A 26,183-nucleotide genomic window follows, 5' to 3' on the forward strand; every position below is an offset into this window, starting at 1 on the left:
TGGTCTCGTTTATGCGTCCTTCTTATCGTCAGCAGAGATGAATAGACAGTCAAAAAATTGCCTCCGATAAATACTAAAGGTAATCACTTTGAAAAAAATTGCATAAACAGTGAATAATAAGTGCCTATGAAAGGCAACGGGTAGGCCTTCATCTGTGAGGAAAAATAACTGGCGGAAAGACGCACCCCTAAAAAATGGCAGTTATACATTTCGAGGTAAAGAGTAAAAATACCGAAAAATGATAGCTGCAAATGCATTTGACCTAAAGAAAAATGTTTCTGTGATACAAATGTTAAGATTTCATCCAAATATTTTATTTCGTTAATTAATTAGGCGTGTTGAAAGACAGCGCTGCATTCAACCGGCGAATCGCCGGCTCTTTAGTTTACGGCAAAGTCCCGTAGGCCGGCGAATCGCCGTCTCTTTAAGCCAATGGGTTAAGTAAACGCACAAGGGTACTTGCTCGCCAAGGATGGGATTCGCCATGAAAAAATCAACTTACTAAGCCAGGATTCGAAGACGTATCCCAATAGCCAGTTAGGTATGCCACCAGTTGCACCACCAAACCGTCTAGCTCCTAGCCGAAATTAAGAATGAGTTTTAACGAACGATGATGGCTTTATGGTGTAACTGTGAGCGTATCTGATCGTCAGTGGGGTATGTAACTGCAAGCATACCCGACCGCTAAAAACCTTTTGGGTAAGCGGGTAAAGGAGAGGATGAGCATTAGAAAATTAGAAATAAAGCGAAAATGTCGTTTCGGGAATCAAAATGAAAGTTTAATTTGGGCATGAGATGCCAGCGTCGTTCGCAAAACACGACGTGTTAGACAAATACTTAAATTATTACTTAAGATGAGGGTTTCAATGTAGTCAAAACTCTGAACTTCCCCAATGCAACGGACCATGATTATTGGCCCGCCACAACCTTCCGCGATATTTGGAGGCCAAAACGCAACTCAAAGTAGACGAGGGGTAACTTCGAGGAGAGAGGTGAGGGGGGAGGTTCCTAACTAATGAAGGGAGAGGAAAGAGAAGGCGGGGGGGGGGGGAGGACACCGCTCTGAAAAGCTTGACCATCTTCGCGATGACTCTCTCCCCTTTCTCTCTCTCCCTTCCCACCCCCCACCCAGAGCCCATTAAGTGATGAAAGAAGGAAGGGGTTGCAGAGGAAGCACTCTCATCCGTCCACGCCCTGCCCGCTTTAATATTCGACGCGAAAGAGAGGCGAAGGACAGACAACACACGACTAATATTTCTGAGGGCGCTGTGGGACTATAGCAGCGGCCAAACAGTCAAGAACATTCCCTTTTAACCGGGAAAAGATCTAAAGCAGGCGCAGAAATTACCCTCAACACCAGAAGTTATTAGAACCGGAACTTTCACTCCACGAAACGAAGAGAGTAAACATCACTGCCGCTCGACGGGGCGGGTTTCCGTGACTTATTACTTGTTTTAAAGTCTAGAAGGTTCCGTCCCGAATGTTTCTGGTTGACTTCACCCTTGTCAATATTTTCCGGAACATTATGAAATGAAACTTTGACACCGGTATTTTCTCAAATTCGCTTCATTTCTAGGGATACGGGCAAATGTTGAAAACGGTCCACTCTTCGTACCCCCCTGAACATTTCAAGATGATAACGTAGATTGAAAAAAAAATCATACGAAACCAAAGAGGGCAAAACACGAGCAGTATAGAAGGTGTAGGTATTTCTAATTAATTAGAAACGAAAGCCGAAAAATTACGCTAAGTAACATTCACAGACCGATACACTCCATCTGCCAGTCTCTTTCCGTCTCTTATTATTTGTTTATAATTTAAGCTATCATCTTTAAGGGAAAAACTACGAAAAAGGACAAATTACGACCAGTGCAGTGGAGTGAAAATGATTTGACGACATATCGGCAAGAAAGACAGAGCCAACTCTTCTTTCAGGATTCGTTTTCAAATACTGCAGACAAACAATGAATAGGGTAGTTTCCTTCATCAAAGAAACCGAAAGGCATTGATTGCGATTTGTTACCCACAATTACTGTATTCATAATATACAAATTATTTCGTTTTAGAAATACCGGTTTAGACGAATGGCAATGGTCCATTTTTATCCTCATTTGAAAAGGGCCAGATTGGCGCCCATGCGATGCCACTCCACGTGACGTCACAGGGACCTAGTTTCTATAGGAGAAGATAGGAGTTATACATCGTCTGAGATTACCAATGCATGCATGAGGCGCAGAGCTCAGGGAAACATGTCTTAATAATCACCTATTAAAACTGGCTAAGGTCGGAAAGTTTTCTTCGTTTGATAAGGTATTAATAAACCTTTTTTAAGCCAAGCGCTACCACACAGCAAGGTACTCAGCTACCCTCTAGCATTCTGCGTCCTATCAGCGCTCAGAGCCTCGATCAAGGTCACCTCAAAAGGCGGGAGGGGCAACCAGAAATAGGTCACACGGAGAGATTTCCTTACACGTCGCGTTTTCGCGCGCTTGAAAATGTTCACTTTTCATTTAATCGCGAAAAATAGATATCGTCATTTAAAAATCTAAAAGCGTGAAATACGTACTCCAGGAGTAATAATCTTTCGATATAGGCAATAAAAAAATAATAGGAAACCACCCTATTATTATATATCGTCAGGGAATATATCAATCGGAAGGCAGAAATGTTTATTTAGTGTAAAATACAAAGTTTAAATGTATTTCAAGAACAGAGTCCCACACAGTACGGATAAGTGTGATTTCGGAAGAGCATTTATGTCGAATAATAGGCATTCTTATATGACACACGATTTATTATGACAATTATTTAATGCATTAAAAAACATATCTCATTGAAATTATTATTTAAACAGCATAACGAAACTTGCAGTAAGATATAGATAAATTGTAAATTATCTTTCGGAATTCGTGCAAATACAACACGTCTCCTCGAAGTATTCTTATTGCTCTCTACCGCCACGGATTTCTAGCATGGGTTAGGTAGATAAGCAAAGACGAAAAACATGCTAACGCACCACTTCCGGTCAAAACCGGAAAGTCAACTTAGGGTAAAAGAAAACACATGAAACTAACATAAAAACTTTAGGAGAGTCTAATAGAAATAACTCATCAAAATCAGTGTAACTGTTCAGCAGGCGGATGAGAAAGAAGACATTATATACGTACTCTGCTGAAAGTATAAAACCTCTTTCATTGAGCAGTACAGAGAGGAAAAAACTCACGGCAAATCCAACCCGTATGGAAGGCGTGTCGAATTACTTGCTCGACCACGAAAGGATTACGATGGGAGTAAGTGGTTTATCCGAATCTACCGCTACACATATAGCCAATTTAACAGTCGCGACTACACTAAGGTCTCCGATAATGCTGGGCGCAACAAGTGAGAACGCCAAAATATACCAACGACGAGGATCGCTAACACGACCCGTACCTACAGCTGCATCATCATGGCTAACCTCCAGCGAGGGAAAGCGAAAGACCTTGATGCCTGACTTTCCTTCTTCCTCCACAACTCCAGGACTGCGTCACCATCACTAACCTTTGTGCGATACATGAACTCCCAACATGAGCCGGCATCGGCGAAGCCGGGGTTAAGACCTCTCGGACATTAGGGACTATATTTATTATACTGGAGCGCTCAAGGTGACTCCAACATTCCAACATCAGAAACCACCAATGAATCCTCAGCCTCCGTATTATTTTGGGGAAGTGAAACTGTAGGGTAGTTTCCTTCTTCTAATAAAACGAAAGGCATTGGTTTGCGATTCGTTACCAACCATTAGTGTAATCATAATATACAAATTATTTGGTCTTAGAAATCCCAGTTTAGACGAATGCTAATGGTTAATTTTAACCTAATTTGAAAAAGGCCAGATTGGCGCCCATGCGATGCCACTCCACGTGACGTCACAGGAAATTCGATGCTACGCGAGTAGATAGGAGTTTTACATCGCCTGAGATATGCAATGCATGCATGAGGCACAGAACAACAGAAACATCTCTTAATAATCACCTATTAAAATTAAAAGGTCGGAAAGTTTCATTCGTTTGATAGGGTGTTCCACCATGCTCGGCAGCAAGTAGCCTTCATCGTACCGGCGTTCATAGCCTCGCACCCAGGTGGCCTCTCACCGCGGTACCCATACGTCACACGGGCTTTTCCCATCATTCATACTTAGCCGTCGAGTTTTCGCGCTATTAAAAATTTTCACTTTTCCTTTAATTGCGAAAAATACATATCGTCATTTAAAAATATAAAAGCGTGAAATTCGTACTCCAGGAGTAATAATCTTTCGATATAGGCAATAAAAAATAGGAAACCACCCTGTTACCAAATATAATGTTCAAATATTTTCTCAAAATGCAGTTCCATCCTTTTATCCATTAGTATAAGTCACAATCGAAATAAATAGCAAGGAAGCAAACGCTGAACAGCCTGTCAGACCCATCACGTAATCTCGGATTATGAAATTTCGATCTTGGCCCTATGCACAGTTGCCGAAAATCGCTCTTGCATATGTTTACTCCAAGGAAAATTCCCAAGTTCTTCCTGGGCCATTCCCTATCGCGTTACGCAAACCACTGGAGTTTGGCCCAAATGGATCATGTGAAAACCAAATGGGTTTTCTGGACGATAGCCACCTACATAATTGCCATGATAGTCGAAGAAATGTTCGTAGCACATAGAAGACTGTAAGACGATCCATTTACAATAAATATTTGCAATAAAGTTTTTCATTCTAGAAGAATAATAATGTGGATTTATGATTTCGATACATAAAATCACCAGTGTTTCGGTTAGCAGTCCATTCTACAGCTTATTTACCTGTACATTTCGGATCCCCCTATCTTCAGCGTCAGCAGTGAACAAGCGCGGCGAATGACAGCAATTTTAGAAGTCGAATTGAGAATCCTCCTGTTATTCGTGGTTCATATTCATTCCACCATAGATTTAAACTCCCACTTGGCCACTCTGACTCCGTTTCAAAACATAGGAGGACCAAAAATTTGTAATGTTCAGTTGTTTTTTTATCCTTACTCCTTTATCGCTCATGCTTTAACCTAGTTGGTTGGCGACCAAACAAATGTATTTATGTACTCTCGGTCACAATGCCTTCTTATGTGATGTTCCTCAAAGAAGTGCTAATCAATCTAACAACAAGTTGAAGTCTCATTATTGACAAGCAGGCCACCTGGCGTTGCTCGGGAAGAATTGTACCCGGAGAAGTGAAAACCTTGGAATTCATGGTCACCAGGCAGGATTGTTAGATAAATGAAAAAATCGCGCATGATTACGGTATAAATATGTAACAGAAAAACATGGAAAATACGAATTCTGTGTACCGCGCATGGGGTCATGTTATACCCCACTCCAATACATTGATCATTATGTGTGTCCGTACGTGCTCCGACCAAAAAAACGTCGTGAGAATGCATACCCGGCTGGCATGTCCTAGCGCAGAGCTTGTTAGACGTGACGTAAAGAATGGCAATGAGAAAACGACGCAGAGGAAGAGTCTGACAACCAGAAATTGTACCAAGGGCTTTGAGAGCATGAGATGCACCTACGTACAAACTTTGGCCGCAATCCGTCCAGTCGTATGGAAACACATTGCGGACAGAGAAACAGACATCCTCTATACATAGATTTAAGCTATAACTAGTGTCTTCCAGCGGGAATATAAGTTCACGTTAAAAGACTGACAGGGAAGTGTTCGGGATTGGGAAAGGAAAATAATAGGAATGGCCAAGGCCGAGAAGCCGAAGAATTGCCCGTGAGTGCTTTTTTCCATCAAACCGCACGGAGGTGAATGGGAAAGTTTTCGCCACGGCCTTAGCCTCCCCCCCCCCCCCCCTCGCCCAGCGCCCCCATCCGGCTTGCGGAGATTGGGGAGAGGTCGAATAAAGTATAAAAGCCACAACACAGCTGACAACGCGCTAATTCGATTCGGGGCGACCAACCAGCATGACGAACCACGGCGATGACCTCATCCGATTGAGTAGGACGGCCAAGGGGATCTGACTCGACTGGCTGACGAATGCCCTCCTACATTACTTGCTTTCGTCATTCACACCTACAGTTACAACCCTAAGCTTGGTTGCATGGGTTAGGGTAGAGCTCGCACCCATAAGACTCGCTCGCACCACCGGTAAAATTATGTCCTCTTCTGTGACGCGGCACAGGGGGCTGAAATCGAAAACAGCGGACAATATCATATAATATGAAGTTTTTCGATGCAGGAACCTGAAATATAGCAACAATATTAAAAAACGGTTGGCAATCAATGAAACAAATGTCAATTGCCAGGTGAGTTCGTGTTGCATTGTCTTGGGAGGAGGCGGCAGACACCTGAAATAATTTGCGTCACAGGGAAGGGTAGTGATCGAAGGATGGAGAGAAACCTGGCACCGTCATTAGCCTATTGTTAACGAAAGGCGCCAAGGGACCGCAGATTAACGCCCTATCCGACGGACGGAGATCTGTACTCGAAGTGCTCTCCACAAAGCACCGAAACAGGGATCAGGCAGTCTGAAAAATCTCTCCCACTGCAGGGATTCGAAACCGAGTCAATTGGGTGGGAGGCTAATACTCAAGCCACCTCACCAACCCGAGCGTACATGTGAATTCGTCGTCGTCCATACAAGGGCATGCACACATGACAAAACCTTCGAAGGAACGGCGTTTTTCAGTGTGCTTGGAAAATCTTACAGATGAAGTACCTACCTGCGCCATTGGAATTGTTCAAGAGGACAAAAAATGGTATCATCTATTACAATCATACTTTTTCTTTACTGTAACTTATACTCAGAGACTTGGAACAGACTTAGATGTCATTAATTCGGAAAATGGCAGACGCTTATTATTGACATAAAATGGAATAAAACCAGCGTCTCACAAACATGTATGAGGTTTTATTGAAGTGTTGTGAGGACAAATTTGAAGAAAAATAAAAAATCTGCAAACGATGTATAGACGGCGAGACCTAAAGCGGCAGTCCATTGGAAAATCGGCAGAACTAAAGAATGCGACCCGGTGGCAAACCTGAACATCAATTCTTGAAATTATCAGCCGGGAATGCCTCATATTTCCCTCAAGCTGCAATCTTGAAATTTTCAGGGTACATAAAGTAGATCCTTATAAAAATGTTCCTCCTAATGAAACAGCATAATGTAAATATTTTTGAGTTTGTACTGCCCATTATTAATGTATATACTATTCGTGTTTAAAAGCTTTTTCTTTATTCTATTCTGCATTCGGTCGTTCCACCATCTAGCAAAATAAAGTTTAATTCAGTCGTGACTTCTAGTAATATTTGTTTGAGGTATAGAAAATGGAACTACGTTACATATAGACTAAAAAATGTACCCCAAAAAAGGTCAAATTAAAGGTAACGTAGGATAAATTAAACCTACTGGGACTCTTGGAATTGATCAGGTAGTAATAAAGATAGCGGAACTACTGGAAACTGAATATTCAAGGGTTTTGGTAATTAATTCTCAAGGAAGGATAGTATGAAGCGTGTAGATGCACTCAAATATTACAGTATGATCGACAGAGTCGTGCACAAAGCTTATTGCTGAGATATTCCACGAGCGTCTCGAAACAAGAGACAATTCACTGGAAAGCATTGTTGCCAAATGCTGGTCAACGGAGTCGAACGAGACAAAGAGCATCCACATTCCTTCCGTAAGAATGATCGCAAAAAAAAACACAGCCGCAAATCACGGAAAGGTTTGCTCTGCGAAGCAAAGCGTGAGCGAAACAATAGGAACACCTACATTTCCAGTGGATGCCCATGGCACACTCCACTCGGTAATTTGGCATCAATACTTTAAATTGTTACTTTAGTAAGGATTAAAACTTGAAGAAGAGCTAAAACCCCTAACCCAAAACCATTGCTGAAGTGTCCAGCAATAATATAAAAAGACTGTAACATCAGAAAAGAGTACATCCATATTTCCAGCTTGTGAATTGAAAAATTAATATTTCACACTCTTGCGTGCGTAGCCTTTAATTTATTACAGGAATTACCTAGGTGAGGTTACAATTACACTCTTATGGCTTATTTACACACTAAATCAACCCATACGAGTTAATGTCTATGTAATGACATGTATGTCTATATAAAGCTAAATTATGAACTTGAGAATGAACACGAAAACGTACCATGTAACCACCCAACTTGTGCGAATGCATGAATGGAAAAAAGAATGTGTTATAATTTAGTACATGCATTCGTACATGATCCGTTCCGGTCCACAAAAATCATTCACGCAAACAGATAATAACTCGTACGTGTAAATGTATCGTATAAACAGGCCTTTAGACATAATTTGTTGGCATTTGCTTATTAATATAGCATGGGTGCACACAAAAAGTTAGCCTGGCGCGTAATTTTCTGCTCATCTCCATAGGCAATTTGAAGTATAAAGTACACTTCGTATGAGTAACAGACTAAAAATGCTTCTGTAAGCCGGGTAATATGTTTGAGAAGGACGGACGGTATACGGCAGGAGGCACATCAAGGGCAACGTGACCTCCAGCGACGGGGATATGAAAAAATTTCTCCACCCCGGATCGCCAAAATTGGACTTCCTGGCGTCCAATACTACTTGCGACCTCGACAAGGAAGCGACGAGTAGATTCCGACTGGCTGCAATTTGCGAGACGGAGAATTTAGCCGAAAAAAAATCAAGACTCGTAGCTGGCGCCGGGAAAAAAGATTACCCGAGATAAGAAAAGTGATTTTGGAAGAGTGAAAACTGAAGTAAGACTTCGGGAAGACGAAATAATAAACGGAGAAAAAGAGAAAAGCAGTATTTCACACAACACAAATTTAATTTGAGATTGGAGCCTATTCGCCAAGCTCAAATGTTTCTCCAAACTTCGCTCCACCTTGGTTAATTATATACGACCAAAAGCGACAAAGAGATTGATATAAAAAACTATTATCTCTTAAAAAATTCTAGATTCCTATCTCTTCAAGCGAATAGAGACGCTGCCCATTCGAGGCTTGAAGCCAGAGTGAGCATTTTTGGCGTTTTTAAACGGTTGAAATTTCATGAAAAATTAACTTAGAAAATTAAATGCGACCTATTTTAAAATCATTCATATAAGTCTACAACAAATATTTTTTGCTGATAGGGGCTTGAATAAATTAGACAGGAATGATTAAGTGTAGGTACTGAAGAAATGGGAGAACACATGGAACTGTGTAGCATCATGCGGATATCATAAGGAACGGTAACTTTGTGAGAAGTATTCATTTGCATCTAATTATTACCCTTCAAGCATTCAACAGAGATGTTTGGCAGGGGTTGAACACTCACCAAAGTGCACCGAAGTATTTAAATATAATATTTAAATATACGTCCACGGTCATAAGCCACGAAACGCGCTACGCTACATATGGCACATGAAGTATGGGATTAATCTATATCCAGCATCTGAAGGAAATCTGCCTACGAAAACAGAACTTGCAAAACATGCCGTTAGAAATACTATGACCATTCATATAAATGCTTTAAGGAATACTTAATTTCAAGTCCCAAGGCTGCCCGTATAGTCTGTTTACGATCAAGGAAAGAACAATAAATCTAATCTTTCTGTTCTGCAGTCTACCTCTCTTATTTTATTTTTATGATCAGATATGCCATTGTGTGTTGGCGTTCGTAAGATATGGATAACTTCGTCGGAAAATAAACTGCTCAAAAACTTGCATAAGATATTTAGTCTAGTTTTCAGTCTACAGTCAGACTGATTCCCACCTGAGTCATTTTATGAGGTCAGTAACACTAACAATAAAATCGTAACGGCTTTTCGCGTAACTGGCTTCTCTTTTCTCTACATTTTCTAACTCTGTATTCCACTGACAAGTACCTACTAAGGAGGAAAACTTTAAAGGATAGGTCCCCAGAGAAAGATCTAAAGATAAGTCGGCACTAGGGGAACATAATGGAGGAATAAGAATGGGTGAATCTTAGAATTTCAGTACAGCGAATCTTATTGAGTGTATCCATTTTTATCTCTTTTGCATTAATGACACATCCATGCTTCCACTCAAAACACATCACGAAAGAATAGCACGTTACTATGTACCAGCACCTTATCCCAGTTAGATAGCGAGACGGTAGGGCCCACCATGGATTAAGTTAGGCGTTCAAAGATGGCGACACCCATGTCCGGCCATTACTAGCCATTACCTGGACGATTACAGGCGATGAACGTCCGTTCCTCAATAATTCGCACTCGACAACCATTGCTGAGAGGCTGGACAGCATTCCTCTCCAGAAAAGGACACCGGACATCTAAAACCCGTCTCGCGGGGTTATGGCAATTAAGATTAAGGGGAGGGAAGATATAAAATTCGCCGGTGAGATGAGGTTGTTGACCCACAATTATGAGCGATCAAGGATGAGAGAGTCGCGCCCATTCGTCATCTGCATATACGCGAATATTCCTACGCAGTAGTCAGTGAAGAGAAAGCGACCTAAGATAGCAGGAAAATTTGCAAACAACTTCATTTACTGTGAACCGACTATCCTATGAATCGTGTCTCGATTTTGATAATTAATTTAGGCACTTAAATTTGTGCGAATTTGATGTAATTTGGCACATGTATCACAAAAAGGTATGAGTTTTGTTAAGTGGCAACCAAATTCTAAAATTTCAGCCATTTGGTACTAAATGTATATAAAGGAAAATAATTATTCCACCTAATGGGGTTTCAATGTTAAAGATTTCGAGATAAAAAAATACCTTGAAATTCCTGGGGAAAATGTCTTCTCCTATGTTTTTGGCATCGGAAAAACAATGAAACAATTTCATACACATGCATACAACACCGTGCAACCTAGCTCAAGAATGGATGAAAGATCTATTTGAAGATTCCACATCATAAACCACACCACGCGTTTTAACGCTGCTACATCAATGTCAATTTTGTCATTACATTTACCTTATGTACTCACCCAAACGTCCTTGAGGTAGCCCACAGGTCATTACGCAGATGTAAATGGACGGGGAAAAGGGACAGAAAAATTTTTTTGAGACGGGAGTTTTTGGTTTGCCGAGGAAGGATGCAGAAAGATTAAGATGGGATAACATGAGGGGGTTCATTACCTTAGCATTTTTCATGGAACAAATTTACTTAAAACCCTATTTCCTACCACCCATTTCATTAAAGCTATACTAAGGCGCATATGTTTTGGGGCAGTCTCCTTAAAAACGCCTATGAGAACAAATTGGAGAAGAGCAACTTGAATCGCGACTCCAGGTAGGTATGTACTAATTGGGAAATGGAAAGAAATAACAGAAAGGAGAGAACAATGCCCCTGTATTGAACGGATATATCAGCGTAGGAAGGGGGCCTGCAATTCATTGCTTCTCTGAGGAAGATGGAAGAGTGTTCCATAGAAGCGCAGGCCACAAATTTCCTTACTCCGGTAGAGTCATTATATCCGATAATTATTTTTTAAATATCTAGTCGAGAATATACTAACTCTTACATTACGTATTCCCTTCCAAACACCCGAGAATTATTTATAAATATAATTAACCGAGAGTAGACTTAATCTTATATCACCTATTTCCCTCCCGATAATTATTTATTAAAATAATTCGCCGAGAATAAACGAAATATTATAAAACCTATTCCCTTCCAAACACCATCCACGTAAGTCTGTCAGCTACGTAAGAGTAGAATTCTCCCTACCAGTGGTGAATAGTATCTTTCTCGATAACGTCCTTACAAGGTCTGATTTTCGGATAGCGCCGGCAAGCGGTTAGGAGCACGCTCCAATTATTGAGCGCTTCCAGCAAGGCGACTCAGGGTGGAAGGCATGAGCGTAACCGAGCGCCTTCAACGAACGCGACCGTTAACGTTCGTAACGGTCTCCACTGACCTTAGCGAAAGATTAAGCGAGGAAGGGGGAAGTGGACAGCTTATCGGCATTCATCATGCACGATCTGAATGATAATGCAGCTTCACGAGTCTCGGTAACTTCAGAGGATATACGTTTGACCCCAAAAGAGAAGGCATAAGAAAAAGGAAGTTTGATGTGATGTTTGTATCTATAAGAAAAAGGATGTTTACTGGCATGAAAAGGGGTCAGGGGAAGTATTTTAAAGAGGGTGGGGTTAATTCATGTAGATTAACTCAAACAATCATCGCTGTAACAGGAGAACTTCCTTCATAATCCCCTACATCCATATTAGCATATTATTAAGTACCAGCTTTGTAGTGTTTTCATCCTCGTTGAAGAACTGATTCGCATTTTCCCATTTCAATGCTATACTACCATTTGCTGCATGGAGAAAATAGCCTTAACTATCACAAATGGCCGATGTACCCTCCCGGGTAGTCCCCGCCCGGAGATCCGAATGGGGGACTCGTTTCCCCATCTTTTACCTGAAAGAATTCCATCATGTGAGATTATTTAAAGTTGGAGTAGCTGCGACTCCTCGAGATAATAATGTGGTGGTTTCCCATTGCCTTCAACACTATATTATTTCAAAATTTTATGTATTTCCAAATTATACTAAGATTAAACATTATCCATTTCTCATCGAACATAATGTGCTAACTTGCTTAGAAAAATGTACTCATCCCACTGCTTTGCCCGTTTCACCAAATTGAATCTCCTTTATCAGTTCAGAATTTGTCCAAGGAATGGAATTGATAGTGAAAGGTTTCACCATACATTACATTCAGGAATACAATCCCTATCTAGTAAAGGAGTTTCCTCTCCTTTGTCACCATTTTTAGTACTCCCTTTTTTCTTTTCTACTTTGTCCATCTCACCTACTCCATTCTCTGCAATACATCCCGAACGCATCGCCATTTCCTTCAGAGAGTCAAAACTCATTAAACCGGATCGCTTGAAAAACAGAACTATTTCATCACGAAATTAAAATTTTCTATTTACGACTAAGTTCAAAGTTTAATATTTGAATAATTATTAGCAGCCCACGTTCGAGTCGTGGGCGTCTCAATTGACAGAGCTATTTGAACTACGCACACAAGAGAGACTACAATTCAATGTAGGCCAAGGGAAAAAATAGTTCCTGATCGAAAAGGTGACTTCCTAGTCCTGCACATTGCAGCTATGGCGTGAGGCACCGAATAAAATCGACAAATCCTTTCCCACGCGAGTCAAAACTCAAAGAACGTCCACAAAGAGGGTAAAAATATGAGCCCTCCCCTGGATCGGCATTCCCGATGGCGTGGGATGATTTTTCACAGCAATCACTTCCACCCACACGTGTGACGCCTGTCAAGTTTGAACTCCAGATAACGGAAACTGAAAATCATTCGGCTGGGACGAGGTGTATTAACCTTTCCAGAAAATCGCTTCCACTCGAATAACATTAATTAAATTACCTGAGGAAATCTGCAATATTCATCATAAAACAATTCACTTAACCTCAATCAAAACGATTAATTATATCGCATTTGATTTCGAAATTAGGCTAAAATTAAGACCATGTGTTCCAAAACATTTGTACAGATGTATTGCCACGTGTTAGCTATTCATCCTTGAAAGCATCGTAAATGCTTTAAGAACACTACCAGGAAAGACGCAGAAGATCTTGTTTCCATAAGAAACCGATTTATGAACTAGATAGACGATGTGCTACAGATTATTTACTCGCACGCAGTGATTCTGGATCCGGAAAATAAAACATCTTTCTACTCGATTAAAAATAATTCAATTACCCGAAAAAAGCATAAGAATTCTTCATAAATAAAATAATTTCACCACCGCGCCCAAAACGGTTAATTATATCGCGTTTGATTCCGTAATTATTATCGCCGCAAAGGAAATTCTGCAAGGACCTCGGGCGCAGGAGCTTGAGTTCCCAAGAAAAAACAATTAACATAAACCAAGGTTAGAGGTGTTACGCAACGAACTAAGACTAGATAATACATCATTTCTATTCGGACTCCTTTCATTAACTCCTATTCAAAATGTGTTCTAAATTTCGATCATTTTTTTCATGCCTCATCTATCTCGCACCATCTGGATCGTGATTTTACCCTTACTCCTCGCACCACCCACGAATACTACCATTCTTTGTTCTTTATTTGATAATTCTGTTGAATATTATTTTGTTCAATGTTGTTTTCGGTTAGGTAACTATTTTTTAATTGTTTCCTTTGTTATTGTGATTCTGTAAGTCTTCTGTAATTGGCCCTGTGCTGTTTTTGGAGTACATTAAATAAATTTATGACCAAGATATAGATATACTGCAGGTTATTTATTCTCATTCATTTACTCAAGAGCAATACAGTGAAAATGTTGAGCCTTGACTTGAAATAAACAAAACCCATAAAACAAACTGTAGACGGAAGAAATTTTTCCGCAGCTCAATAACTCTACTTGAGACTTTTGAAATTAATTGCCCATAACTTCCAAATGGGTCGGTATAAAACATATCCTCTTTTCGCGGCTTATGTACACTTTTCTTCCAGTAACCACATCACAATGAAACATACCGAGGATAAACATCACCATCATCAACTGTCATACAGTAACCACATATGGAAGCGTTACGCAACGAACTGAGACTTGATAATAGACAACCCTACTGGGACACTATTTCCTTCACATCCCCATTTACCAACATGCCACACGCGAGCACCAAAGAAGCTTTACATAATGAGAACGATATGAATCCTCCTAGACGCTATACCGCACGCAGAAACGCAGAGTAAACCACACGTATCGATTTACGGACGAAGCCGCAAGAGACAAGAAGCGGCTCAGGAGAAAGGAACACAGGAAATATTAATATTCCGCGCAGATGGGGGGCGTATTGAATACGTATAGGTACGTACACTTTATCGGCGGTCCCATATACGCGTGTGTCCAGAGAGGAGAGTGCACGCGGTATAATGTGTGGCGTGACCACCGTTACGACATGGCTAGCAACACGACTCGCGGTTCCCACAAATGAAAACGAGCGATCGGGGACGAATGAAAGACAAGAGAATGAAAAAAAAATTAAACAGAAGATAATCGCCACGCGACGAGCTCATTGCGTATGCAAAGTGCATTAGAAGCAATTACGCAACTTGGAATCGCGTGTAATGAAATTGACTTTCGAGAAATGGCTATCCCATTACATATTATAACTCCCACAAATACACATGCACAGGCTGCTGTGGCAAATGGAGTCTTCCGTGTGACGTGCGTCGTCAAAAGAAAACGACAGTCCCATGACATGCGAACTGTAGGAGGCGGGTCTATGCACGCCGAAGTAGAAGTGGTGCTGATGACCACTAATAAGTTTCTGACGTAAGTTTTCGCGGCGTTCACGTTCACATTAAGTAGGGTAGATTTTCGGGTTCCCAGAGAGTTTTCACGTTAATGGCAACGTTTCACTTATTGTGCTGTAAGTTTCTTCGGGGTAGGTTGAATTGGAGATTTTTGTTAAAAAATCCCTGGCCAAAGAAAAACGAAATATCCCAAAATAATCAGAGAAGCGGTGGAAATAACAAAAAGGTATACAATGTGAACCAAAAAGACGGCAAAACTCATTCCAGCATTTGGAAAAGCGCGTTTATGTACCCCCAAAGAATCTCCCCAAGCTTAGCGTATGGGGGACTAACCAGGAGCGAACGCCTTTCACCCGTCTCACGTTATCGTATAAATGTCGGACACCCTAGAACAGTTCTCAAAATCAGCCTGGACCAAGAACGCTTACATCAAAGTAGGTGTAACTTTGCCATCATAATGACAACGCGGTCGGTACCCGAAAGTCTACCCTGCAGCGTTAGCGCGACAAACGTGAGGAAAAAATTGATGGTGACCAGGAATTGGCACGAAATAAATATCCACATACCAAAATCGCATAGGACAATTCACGAAAGCCACTTGTCAACGACTTCGCTGATTGCTATGAAATGGTTGGCGAAATATCGGACGCAAGCAAAATATCGAGTTTGGGTAATACGAAATGAAAAACTTATCTTCCGCCAGTGTTCCGTTCCGGGTCGAGTATCTTGTGGCCCAAGCGTAAATGGCGTTAATGGAAAAAAAAGTCTTGCCCTCTACTCCGCTTCATGAACTTTAGACTGGCGGAAGGGCGAGAGCATGTGAAAACACTTGAGTAGGCAGTTACAATTTACAGAGTAGAAACAGGGACCATTAAGATGTCGGTAGCTGGTAACCCCCGGCCTCGTGGAATATTTATAGCGTAGAAATGGGAGCACTATGAATGAAACCCGGTACAAATTTTATGCTTAGAAACCCCATTTACCATCACCAAACCGAGGTCAATGTTTTGCTTCGTGAGATATTAAGATATAACAACCTTAAGTATGGCAACAGAATGATGGATAAATGGGAATTTTATAGGAAGGGGACCAAAAATGATACACCATTACCACTACAGCAAATCGATCCTCAGATCGAAGGTCGAAAGAACTTGAGACTGGAGAAAAAGTGAGCATTATTCAACAAATACACTTCTTCACATTTCTGAGGGACTTCCATCACATCCCTAGCACCAACCACTTTCAGACCACATTATGGCTACCTATGAGAAATTTTTCCATTCAGAAAAATATGATTTCTATCGGATTAAAAGATTTGGAGTCGACTCTGTTTAGGGCCATGTATCGAAAGGTCAGAACAAAAATTGGAAAATTAAAAATATTATAACGGCCTAAGCCGCAAAAGGTTTACTGACCAGAGTCTTAAATGACTAATTCTGCGCTCAAGTCATATTTTTACATACCGACAGAGTGATTAATGAGAAACTAATAATACTTTAAATTAATTGCGCGGAAAATGATAGCAAATACAAGTCGAGCTACTTATCTCGATTTTTCCTTCAAAAGTTACTATGCAAGAGAGCTACAAAAAGCGAAACGTTATGATGAACAAAACGAGCGGCCCCCCTCAAAAGCGTTGCTCAGATTTAATCAAACATTCGATTCGGGCAAATAGGAAGCACTGAATTTTTCCACCTCACTAAATGATTCGGCCAATACAACCGCGCATCACCAGATACACTCGGACCAGGGAAAACAGTAATAATTTTAACTTTTGGGGCCGATTTCCCAACAGAATAAAAAGACAAATCGAACGAATTGGAGGAGAACTTTCGACAAAGAACGACAACGCCAACATGAAATCCATTTTTCAATCATTCATCGTCACTCTTTAATTTCCTTTGAGCATTTTGAAGGCAATATCGCAATTCACTGGAACTGTCCCCCGGTGACAAAGACGGCTAAATGAACTTCAGCACTATGCTTCGGCTGCGGAAAAAGATATAAAATTTCACTTCCTCGTGTCACAAAACATGACAACTACGTCACTTTTAATCTCTCGGATGAATAATCAATAGTTACGTGTCGGAGGTCACTCATTTTCTCTCAAAGGGATTGAAGGGGGAGGAGAATATTTTTTTCAGCAATGAGGCAACATTCAAATGAATCCACTCAGTGAAGCGGAAAAAAAGTTTCATGTAAACGTGAACCGGTGATTTCTGGTTCAATAGTTAGGAATGATATGAGTCCCATCGCCATCAATGTCGGCCCAGGAAGGGAAAGGAACTTTCATCTCGCATATGAAGCGGAGAAAGAGGCAACAGAGTAGCGTGACCGCTAAATATAAACAAACAAAAGCATCGTGTTAAGATACACGGAAAAATCAACACTACTACTCATTTGCAGAAATGATTCTCGGGTTTTCCACCGGATAATTGGCTCCATGCCTCCCGACATTTCGAAGAACCACTTTCTCTTCATCCTCAGGGGATCTTCTGAAAGCGAACCAGAATCTGAATCATTCACATTCTAATTCATGTCGTGGATCACCTGTACACCTTGGCTCCTCATATAACGTCTTCCTACAAACAAAAAATAAATAATTTGTACATTTTTTCACAGGCACTGGGGCGAGTACCTGTGAACTAATCTACTAACTTACAAGTTTTGTCTCGTATCAACAGCAGTTGATCTCCCTCACTAACAATTTCGCCAAGCCGAAAAATAAAATACAGTTGCCCTCGTTCAATCGGTGATTCCTCGATCAAGCCTGAATATTGTAATTAGTTTACCTCCACAAATCCATATTGATTTTGGAAACGATATAAAAATTACTAAGACGAAAAATGCGCGTGGGCCCGTGTCGGAATTTCAATCTTTACATAAACACATGTCGTTGCTACTCAGTTTCCATCTAAAAACGTGGAATAAGATAAACTCTATTGGGTTGAATAAAGAGGCCTTTGCCCATAACGGAAAATGAGATATAACTTCAAGAGCTTGGCAAACGATTTATTTCGATACGATAGAACCCAAGTTGCACCCATTAAATTCATTTTGGAATTGTGACTCATCGCGTATTGAATTTAATATATTAAAAAACGAATTTTCCCATCCCACTAATTATCCAATGATGGCCTGTAAAAGACAATCGTTGAGGATCAAGTAGATTGCAGGTACGGAAAAGGACGACCTCAATGAAATAAAGGGAACAGGTAAAGAAATATGCGAAAGAGAAGAAATATGTAGACGTGAAAAGATTAGCTTAGAAGAGAATTTAGTGGCGAGCTGTGTGAAACCAATCTAGGGATCATTGACCAGTGGTGATTTATTATTCGGTACATGTAATCAATGTATTCTGAGCAATTGTGTAAACAAACAAGGCAGATATTCGGAGGAAAATAGAAGATTACACTAAAAATATGGCGTCATCAAAGTCCACTTCACCACAGAACAAAACAAAAGGACGCCAATTAAATCATAATTTAAGCCCAAGTTAGCTATTTTCGGACGCTCCATCCGAAATTCTCCCATCTGCCACTTTCCCGCGGTAAGTATGCACACATTCTTTATCAGTTAGGCAGAAAAAGAACCGTAAATTCTTTTAAAAGCCCATGTTCACGGGGGGTACTCTTTAAGCAGGTCACGTGGTTCTTCAAATGAGGGAAGCGACATTCGCAACACAAAAGACTTGACAAGCGCACAACGGCGTATTTTTCTTCCCACTGACCCGTTCGGGGACGGGACAACACTTAAATGAACGTCAATTATCGTCCACTGATTAGACGTCAAGACTCGAGAGAGGGAGAGAATGGCGAAGCACAATTGAAGCTGGCACACGGACATCCACATTCTACGGTCCCATTCTGTCTTCGCGGTCACGGCAGAGGACGATCGGTGATGAAAAGTGACAATTGCAAGGGAAAAACGTTCCCCAACCATTTTCCGACTTTCCCCAATGAATGACAAAAGTGCAGTCCGTGTTTGTTAGATCCATCTTACCACTGAACTATATTCTTTCAAAAAATATAAAATGAAAGTATTAAATTTAATTGTATGTAAAAAAATTGTAATTCCGCATAGACTTAACACTGCAGGACCTAGGTTTTGACGTGGCATGTCATCATCTGGTACATTTCCATCAATGATGACGTAAATCAGATGACTACTTGCCATAGAAACCTAGGTAACACAGTATCCTATTTATGCGTAGTTACAAAGTTTTTCTACATTAAGTTAAGCCGATTCTATAGATTACACCCGACACAACGAATACTAAAAAAATATTTAACTTCATAACATTCAGATTAATATTGAATAGACTCGACCCGGGTAGGAAACATAGTTGCATCTTAGGTCTGGATGAAGTAATGAGGCCCCTTAAAAAATATTTCACAATCAATATCACCATGCTATATGCAAAGTAGTTATGGTATGCAGCTGGACCATTCCTTCATATGATTCACACTGGATGGGCGTTTTACTCGAACGATTCTGGGATAATTAGTTTTTCTCATAGTTCGGTTGCAGTGCTCTCTTCCAGTGACATACATGCGAAGATGGCTCTCAGGGCGGCTCCTCATGGCCCATGCGACCCACGACATAAACCTCGCTTCAACCCGAAAGGAACCGAGCCTATTCGACACAAAGATTCTCTAAATCTGCTTGCAATGAAAAAACCACTATTCCAGTGGCACTGTGACAAATATTACAAAAGAGGATCATCAAGTCGGCATATAAATGTGGTTTCACCCACCGTGCATTTAAATGGGTTTATAAAAGTCGCCACTCACGTCGCTGACGGACAAAGTGATCCGAATTTCACGGGAAATAAGGTATATTAATTAAGGGCTTTAATTAAAATTTATATACAAGATGAATAAATCGAAACTGAAGCTTGTTGAAGGTGGAAGAGCTCCATATTAATAATGAAAGACGTTTTGTTTCTTCCACAACTTTATAAAAGTCTCTATTTTATTACCGGGTTCGGCTATTACAACATTATCAAATACCGTATTTGGCGTATTTGATAATGTGTAATAGCCGAAGCCGGTAATAAAATAGATATTTCTATAAAGTTTTGGAAGAAAAAAGTGTCTCTACTTATTAATACAAGATGATGTTTTACACCAAATTAATAACTGTTCAATGCTATTCCTCGCAACTGAAAACACCTGCAAAATATTGGAAAAAAGTGGATCGCATTGCACTTTTCATCGCGCCGAGCACACTTTTGAAAACCGATTGAAATGCGACAGAAGTGGCAACGGAAATCAGCCTTCTTCGGGCCTCCTCCGTGCAGTCCACTTGGGCATGGGCATTGACAATAGAAGAGAAGTCAAGAGATCAACCATTCAAAATGTGGCGATATAAATGAATGATGACAATAAATTGGATCGACAGGGTGAGTATCGAGGATGTGTGAGAGAATAGCAGAAAAGAGAATAAGCTCTTATAAAAAAAATTTTTTTTTAAACCAGCCTTTATATTTAGATTACAGGGGATGAGCAACGTTTATATATGACAATAGCAAAAAAACTCAGTGACCCCGAAAAACCAAAAGTGACGTATTAAAAAAGTCACTATATTTATTACTACGAATCTGCAGGCGCTCGAAGGGAAGAAAAATTTGTTGACGATTTTCGAAAAAAATCTAAGTGCCGAAAAATTTCAGTCCAGAGTCCGGACCTGGGACGACGGAATTCGGACGAAATTTTTCAAAGTCCGAAGCCGGACCCGAGACGACGGAGGGACTTTGAAAAATTTTCGAAAGCGGGGGTCTCGCCGAGTAAAGCAAGACGAATCCCCCAAGCTAGGGCTGAGTCGATGGGAAATTTTATGGTGGATAACTTTTACTGTGGTCGCAAAACACGAAAATCGACCATTTGGAACTTCTTTTTTGTGTATTTGTATATTTTCTTGTATTGTCATCGGAAATGAAGAAGTGTGCAAAATTTCAGCGTTTTTGCTTCACAGGAAGTGAGTCAAATTTCAGTTACAAGATTTGTACCAGACAAACAGACAGGTTGGTGAGTTGTTATAAAGACTGTAAAAAAAACTCTAAAAACCCTAAGAAGATCACGGAACAATTTAATAGGCCTCTCATAATACCCTGAATAATATGATCGACGAAGGTTAGGTTCACGGTCATCACATAAGTGATCCTTGTTTCACGGGGATATAAGGTATAATTAAGGGTTTTAACATAAATTGATGTACAAGATGATGCTATACACCAAATTCATAACTGTTCAATGCTATTCCTCCAAATTGCAAACACTATACTGCAAATGTTTCGGTAAAAGTGGATCGCATTGCATTTTTCACCGCGCCAGGCACATTTTTAACCGTTTTAAATCGGACCAAAGTGTAAACGGAAATAAACCTTCCAAGGGATGTAATTTTGTCTCCCCGTAGCTGTCCCCTGTGGTTCTGTCTTCCTGCTCCTTAAGTTTGGAAAGTTTAAGACAGGCCATGGCAGCCGCGTGAAGAGCCAGAATGAAACGTGTCAGCTTTGGAGGACCGGCAATAATAGATGAAAAAGTTTCTCCCTTCCTTGGGTGACCTTCCCGGTTTTAAATCGCGCAAGGCGACTGGGCTGAATGGGGAGGGAGGGGTCACAAAAAATAGGGCCAGAGGCTTGGAGTTTCCAATGGGAGGTTTAAAAAAAACCGTTGGGAGAGGGAACTTTTGAGAGGGGAACCTCGCCCAATACGTGAGAAAGCCTGGCGACATCTCACTCTGACCGTGATTTCGCACTCCTAGGCGTTTACAGGAGGAAAAATCACCTTCGGTCCAGAAATGGCGCGCTCTCGTCTCCTTGGCATAGTGTTACTCCATCTACATTCACGAGATATTTATTCATTCCAATACCACCGCAAACAGCACCACTGGACATCCGGGTCTTTAACTTTACAACGAAGACCCATGCCCTGGATACAGGAAACCTACCCCAGTGGGACTCGAACCCGTAACCTATTGAGTGGCACAGGGGCGCAACTAGGAAATACGGCTAGGGGGGCTTTAGGCACAACTAATACCGGGGAGTCTGGAATACCCGCCAGGGTAAACTGGACCTGGGTCCATCCCTCAGAAACTTTTAAGATAAATAGTTAAAATGGTGAGTTTTACGGGTCGCTGAGGAATAATTCATTTATTCTTACACTATTATTTAAGTAATATTGATTCAATGAAGTGAAATGGATTTCACTTAAAAATTTCTCTTGAGCTCTGGTGGGGTTTTTTAACGCCCACAAGACCCCCACTGCGCCACTGATGCAGCAGGCAAGGACTTTACCCCTTTGACACCGAGGCCGTCAAAAGTTGCCGAACGGATAGGTACTATGGGAATTCATTTTCTCCCTGAACAATAATTGATATAATTGTTATGCGTATTTTTTAAGCATCTACTTTTCATTTGTAAGCGGCTGGTGTCGTAACACTCCCCACCACACGCCTATTGAGGCGGCTTGCAGGGTTGTATGTTAATGTAAATAATTAACCTCTACGGAGTGCGTCAGGGGGGTAAGTATTTTTTCACTGCAATTATTAACAGCTAAGTTACTAAAAGATTTAATAAAAGACATTTTAATACCGCTGTGAGTTATGCAGTCAGCATGCGACTTTACAGTATTTCTGGGCATGTTGGTCGCAAAAAATTAAGAAAAATAACTAAAACTATGGCAAATAACAAGTTATCTGTTTGTGCCGCACTAAGGGAATTGTGTATTCCTATATCATGTGTGTCATATACATGAATATATGCGTTAAAATACACTAGCCAATAGCAAATCCTACTTTTCTAAGCTAGACCATGTGTGTTACAGTCATGAGTTGCATGTATGCAGGGTTGGGGCTCGCACAACCTGCATGAAGTGTTATTTGCACTATAGTGAATTTCTTATAATCATGTAGTGTGCGTGTGGGGAATCTATTTCATGTTGCATGCTGGTGATTGGTGTCCCCCTGCCAAACATCTTTAACCACCTTCATCCGTGTAATACCCAAAGAGCCACTTCTAAGGTGCTTGGCTGGTGGTGATCAATCACCAGCATACAAGAGGATTCCCACATGCATACCTAACGGTCATAAAAACCTTACCAACAAATTATACTTCACATTCATTCAAAGGCAAAATAAGACAATTACTTATGGAAGCAATATGCCTATGAAGAAAGAAAATGCAACACGTATTGTTAGAAAGTTATTTTAAAGATGAAAGATAGTAAAACTACGAGAGTAAAATCATATCAGCCAGCGGTGCGAACATAGTATATTCGCCGTCCAAAAACGCAGGAGAGTGCAACAACAAGAGAGAACGGCCAGATTGACACCCCCACTCGACCAAGGGAAGAGAAACTCCACAAGTGTTTGCTGGATAGGAAGGACGAAGGGCAAACGGGGCGAACGCGTGTAAACAGACCGACCGACGCACGCGAAAATTGCTTATCCTGACGAGGGAACGAGAAAAAACAATCATACGTCGCCCTGCTAACGCGAACACAGGCGCACCTAGTGGAGCACGCGAACGTCACGACCCTACACCCACGTTAAAGGGCGAATATTCGTCCTTTACGTGTAAAATAATGTTTCAAATAGAGGGCAAAGCGAGAGAGATGTTTTCGTAAATATCCTGTCGCAGGAGAGAGCCTATGTGAAGCATAAATTACGTCGTTTTACTTGATGAAAGGAATATCTGAATTGATCACTCCCTGTCAAAAATCGTTACGATAATTCTTCGTTATAACTTTCGCGGGTGCCCGTCATTATGAATAAAAACTTTTGGGCTATGTCGCCGCGTCAATTCTTGGGTTCTTGAGGGATTCTTGAAAAAGCGACCAGCATCGGTCGGGAAACGTTGGGGCCACCCAAGAATTGACGCGGCGACATAGCCCAAAAGTTTATATTCATAATCGTTACGATAGCCCTGTTAGTGTAAGTGACCTGTTAGATAAACTCAGATGGGAATCTCTGTCCGACCTTAGATTGAAAAATAAACTAAGCCTTTTAGATGAATTCAATAGCAGATTCTTCTCTGGCGAAGTTAACAACATATTACGAACGCCAACATACTACGGTAGATCAGATCATGTAAATAAAATAAGAGAGATAGACTGTAGAACAGCAGATTCAGAATGTATTTTTTCCATGATCAATAAGAGATTATTAAGGCAACTTGAACTCACAAGTAGTGTAGCCTACTAACTCATGCATACTTAAATGCACGTCTCCGAATTTTATTAACATTTCTAACAGCATGTGGTAGAATAATTTTTAAGTATGCGTAACGTTTTTAGGACCTTGTGGTGTGCTTGTGGGAATCCAATTGCATGCTGGTATTTGATGACCCCCTGCAAAACACCCTAGAGATGGCTCGCAGGGTACTATGTAGATGTAGACAATTGCGACAACGAATGCTCCAACACTGAATGCAAGGACGTCCTTAGCTGATGCATTTATCCCTGCAAGTATGTGGCTTGAAAGATGCAACGACAGATTCACGAAATTAGAACAGGAGCATGAATTCCGGCGTTTGCGCAATTTTGAGTGTCTGAACGGTGAACTGTTGATGGTGAATGTGTTTACTCATCTACTCGTGGAGGTAAGTGCATCGTGTGAGTATGTTTTAAAAAATTTGCACCTATACCGCAGTTTCCTTGGGTTATAACTCACAAATAAGTCCTCGATGTGCAAGGTGACCTACGGAATGGAGCTTCCCCTCTACCCTGAATATGAGATCATACGCCTGTGGCTTATTTCGGGTTGCGCTCTACCCATATAATCTAAACTACCCCCTTCTTTAATCATTGAATGATGCTATAGTCATCATTCAAACTATACTAACCGAGGTATTACATTAACAAAGAGTGCCTCCTGCTAACGCAACTAATTACTAAGACGCCAAGGTGAATTTTTATGATAAAAAATGACTTACCTTTGAAAGACCATGTAAAATTAAATTTACCTGATGTAAGAAAGCGATCCACATTTGACTGTACCGCCGACGAGGCTTAGTATTGTTCGATGGAACTTCCAAATGATGCCAATCCTTTCAATTTTCCGTGCCATGAGTAGGCGAGAACAATATCTCTGAGCGTAAATACCAAAAGATGAATGTAATTCTAACTTTCTCATACAAATACAATCTTTCGGGAAAACATCATAGTCGTAAGGCCGAATAAATAACGAGTGACGAACGAATTCATGAACACTACGCATGACTGGTCGCGCGGAGCAAAGTAACAATCACTTGCATGCACAATTACGTCATAACACCCGAGTATTAGGAGAATCGAGAAATAATGATTCATGATAACGTGTTGGCTCATATTTTAAGAGTAATATTACTAATCGTGTCTATTGTTGACTAAATTCGCGGAAACGAAAAATTGTCACGGCCTTGACACCAAATAACATAAATGAATGCACAGTTATTCACCTTCTCCAATAATAAAATCAACATTCTTATTCAGCCTTCGGGTCATACATACCAGTTGCCAACCTTCGAACACGATTACTGGTTGCAAGACCGATGAATAATAAGAATAACATCCACGACCACCCATTCAGGTTTTTCCTTTAGTGTTAACGCCAGGTATGTCACAATCATTATTTTCTCTCACTATCACAGATAGTAACAGTGTCTCCATTATTAATAAAACATATCGTGACAATCGCTGGTACTTTAGATTGCATGTTTTTCAATTGACATTCGTATTTTTTTGCTCTTAATGCATTTCCCCATATCATCATTATTTTGAATTATTTACCCTAATTTTATTCGCGATGAACCCTTGCTATGCTTCTAACCTTACATGTATAAACTGAAATTAATTATTTACCGATAGCAATTTTTTTCTTTCCACGAAAGGGAATTTGATTAATAGATTCGGGTTAAATG

The 26,183-nt window shown here is 40.7% G+C and overlaps 1 protein-coding gene across 2 annotated transcripts in view; it reads right to left on the bottom strand.

The window, feature by feature from the left end:
• LOC124162751 overlaps positions 1-26,183 on the bottom strand; it is a 1,072,747-nt gene that overhangs the window by 214,755 nt on the left and 831,809 nt on the right. The window lies entirely within an intron of this gene.

The sequence above is a fragment of the Ischnura elegans genome, chromosome 7, assembly GCF_921293095.1.
Source record: "Ischnura elegans chromosome 7, ioIscEleg1.1, whole genome shotgun sequence".
In the NCBI taxonomy this organism is placed as follows: domain Eukaryota; kingdom Metazoa; phylum Arthropoda; class Insecta; order Odonata; family Coenagrionidae; genus Ischnura; species Ischnura elegans.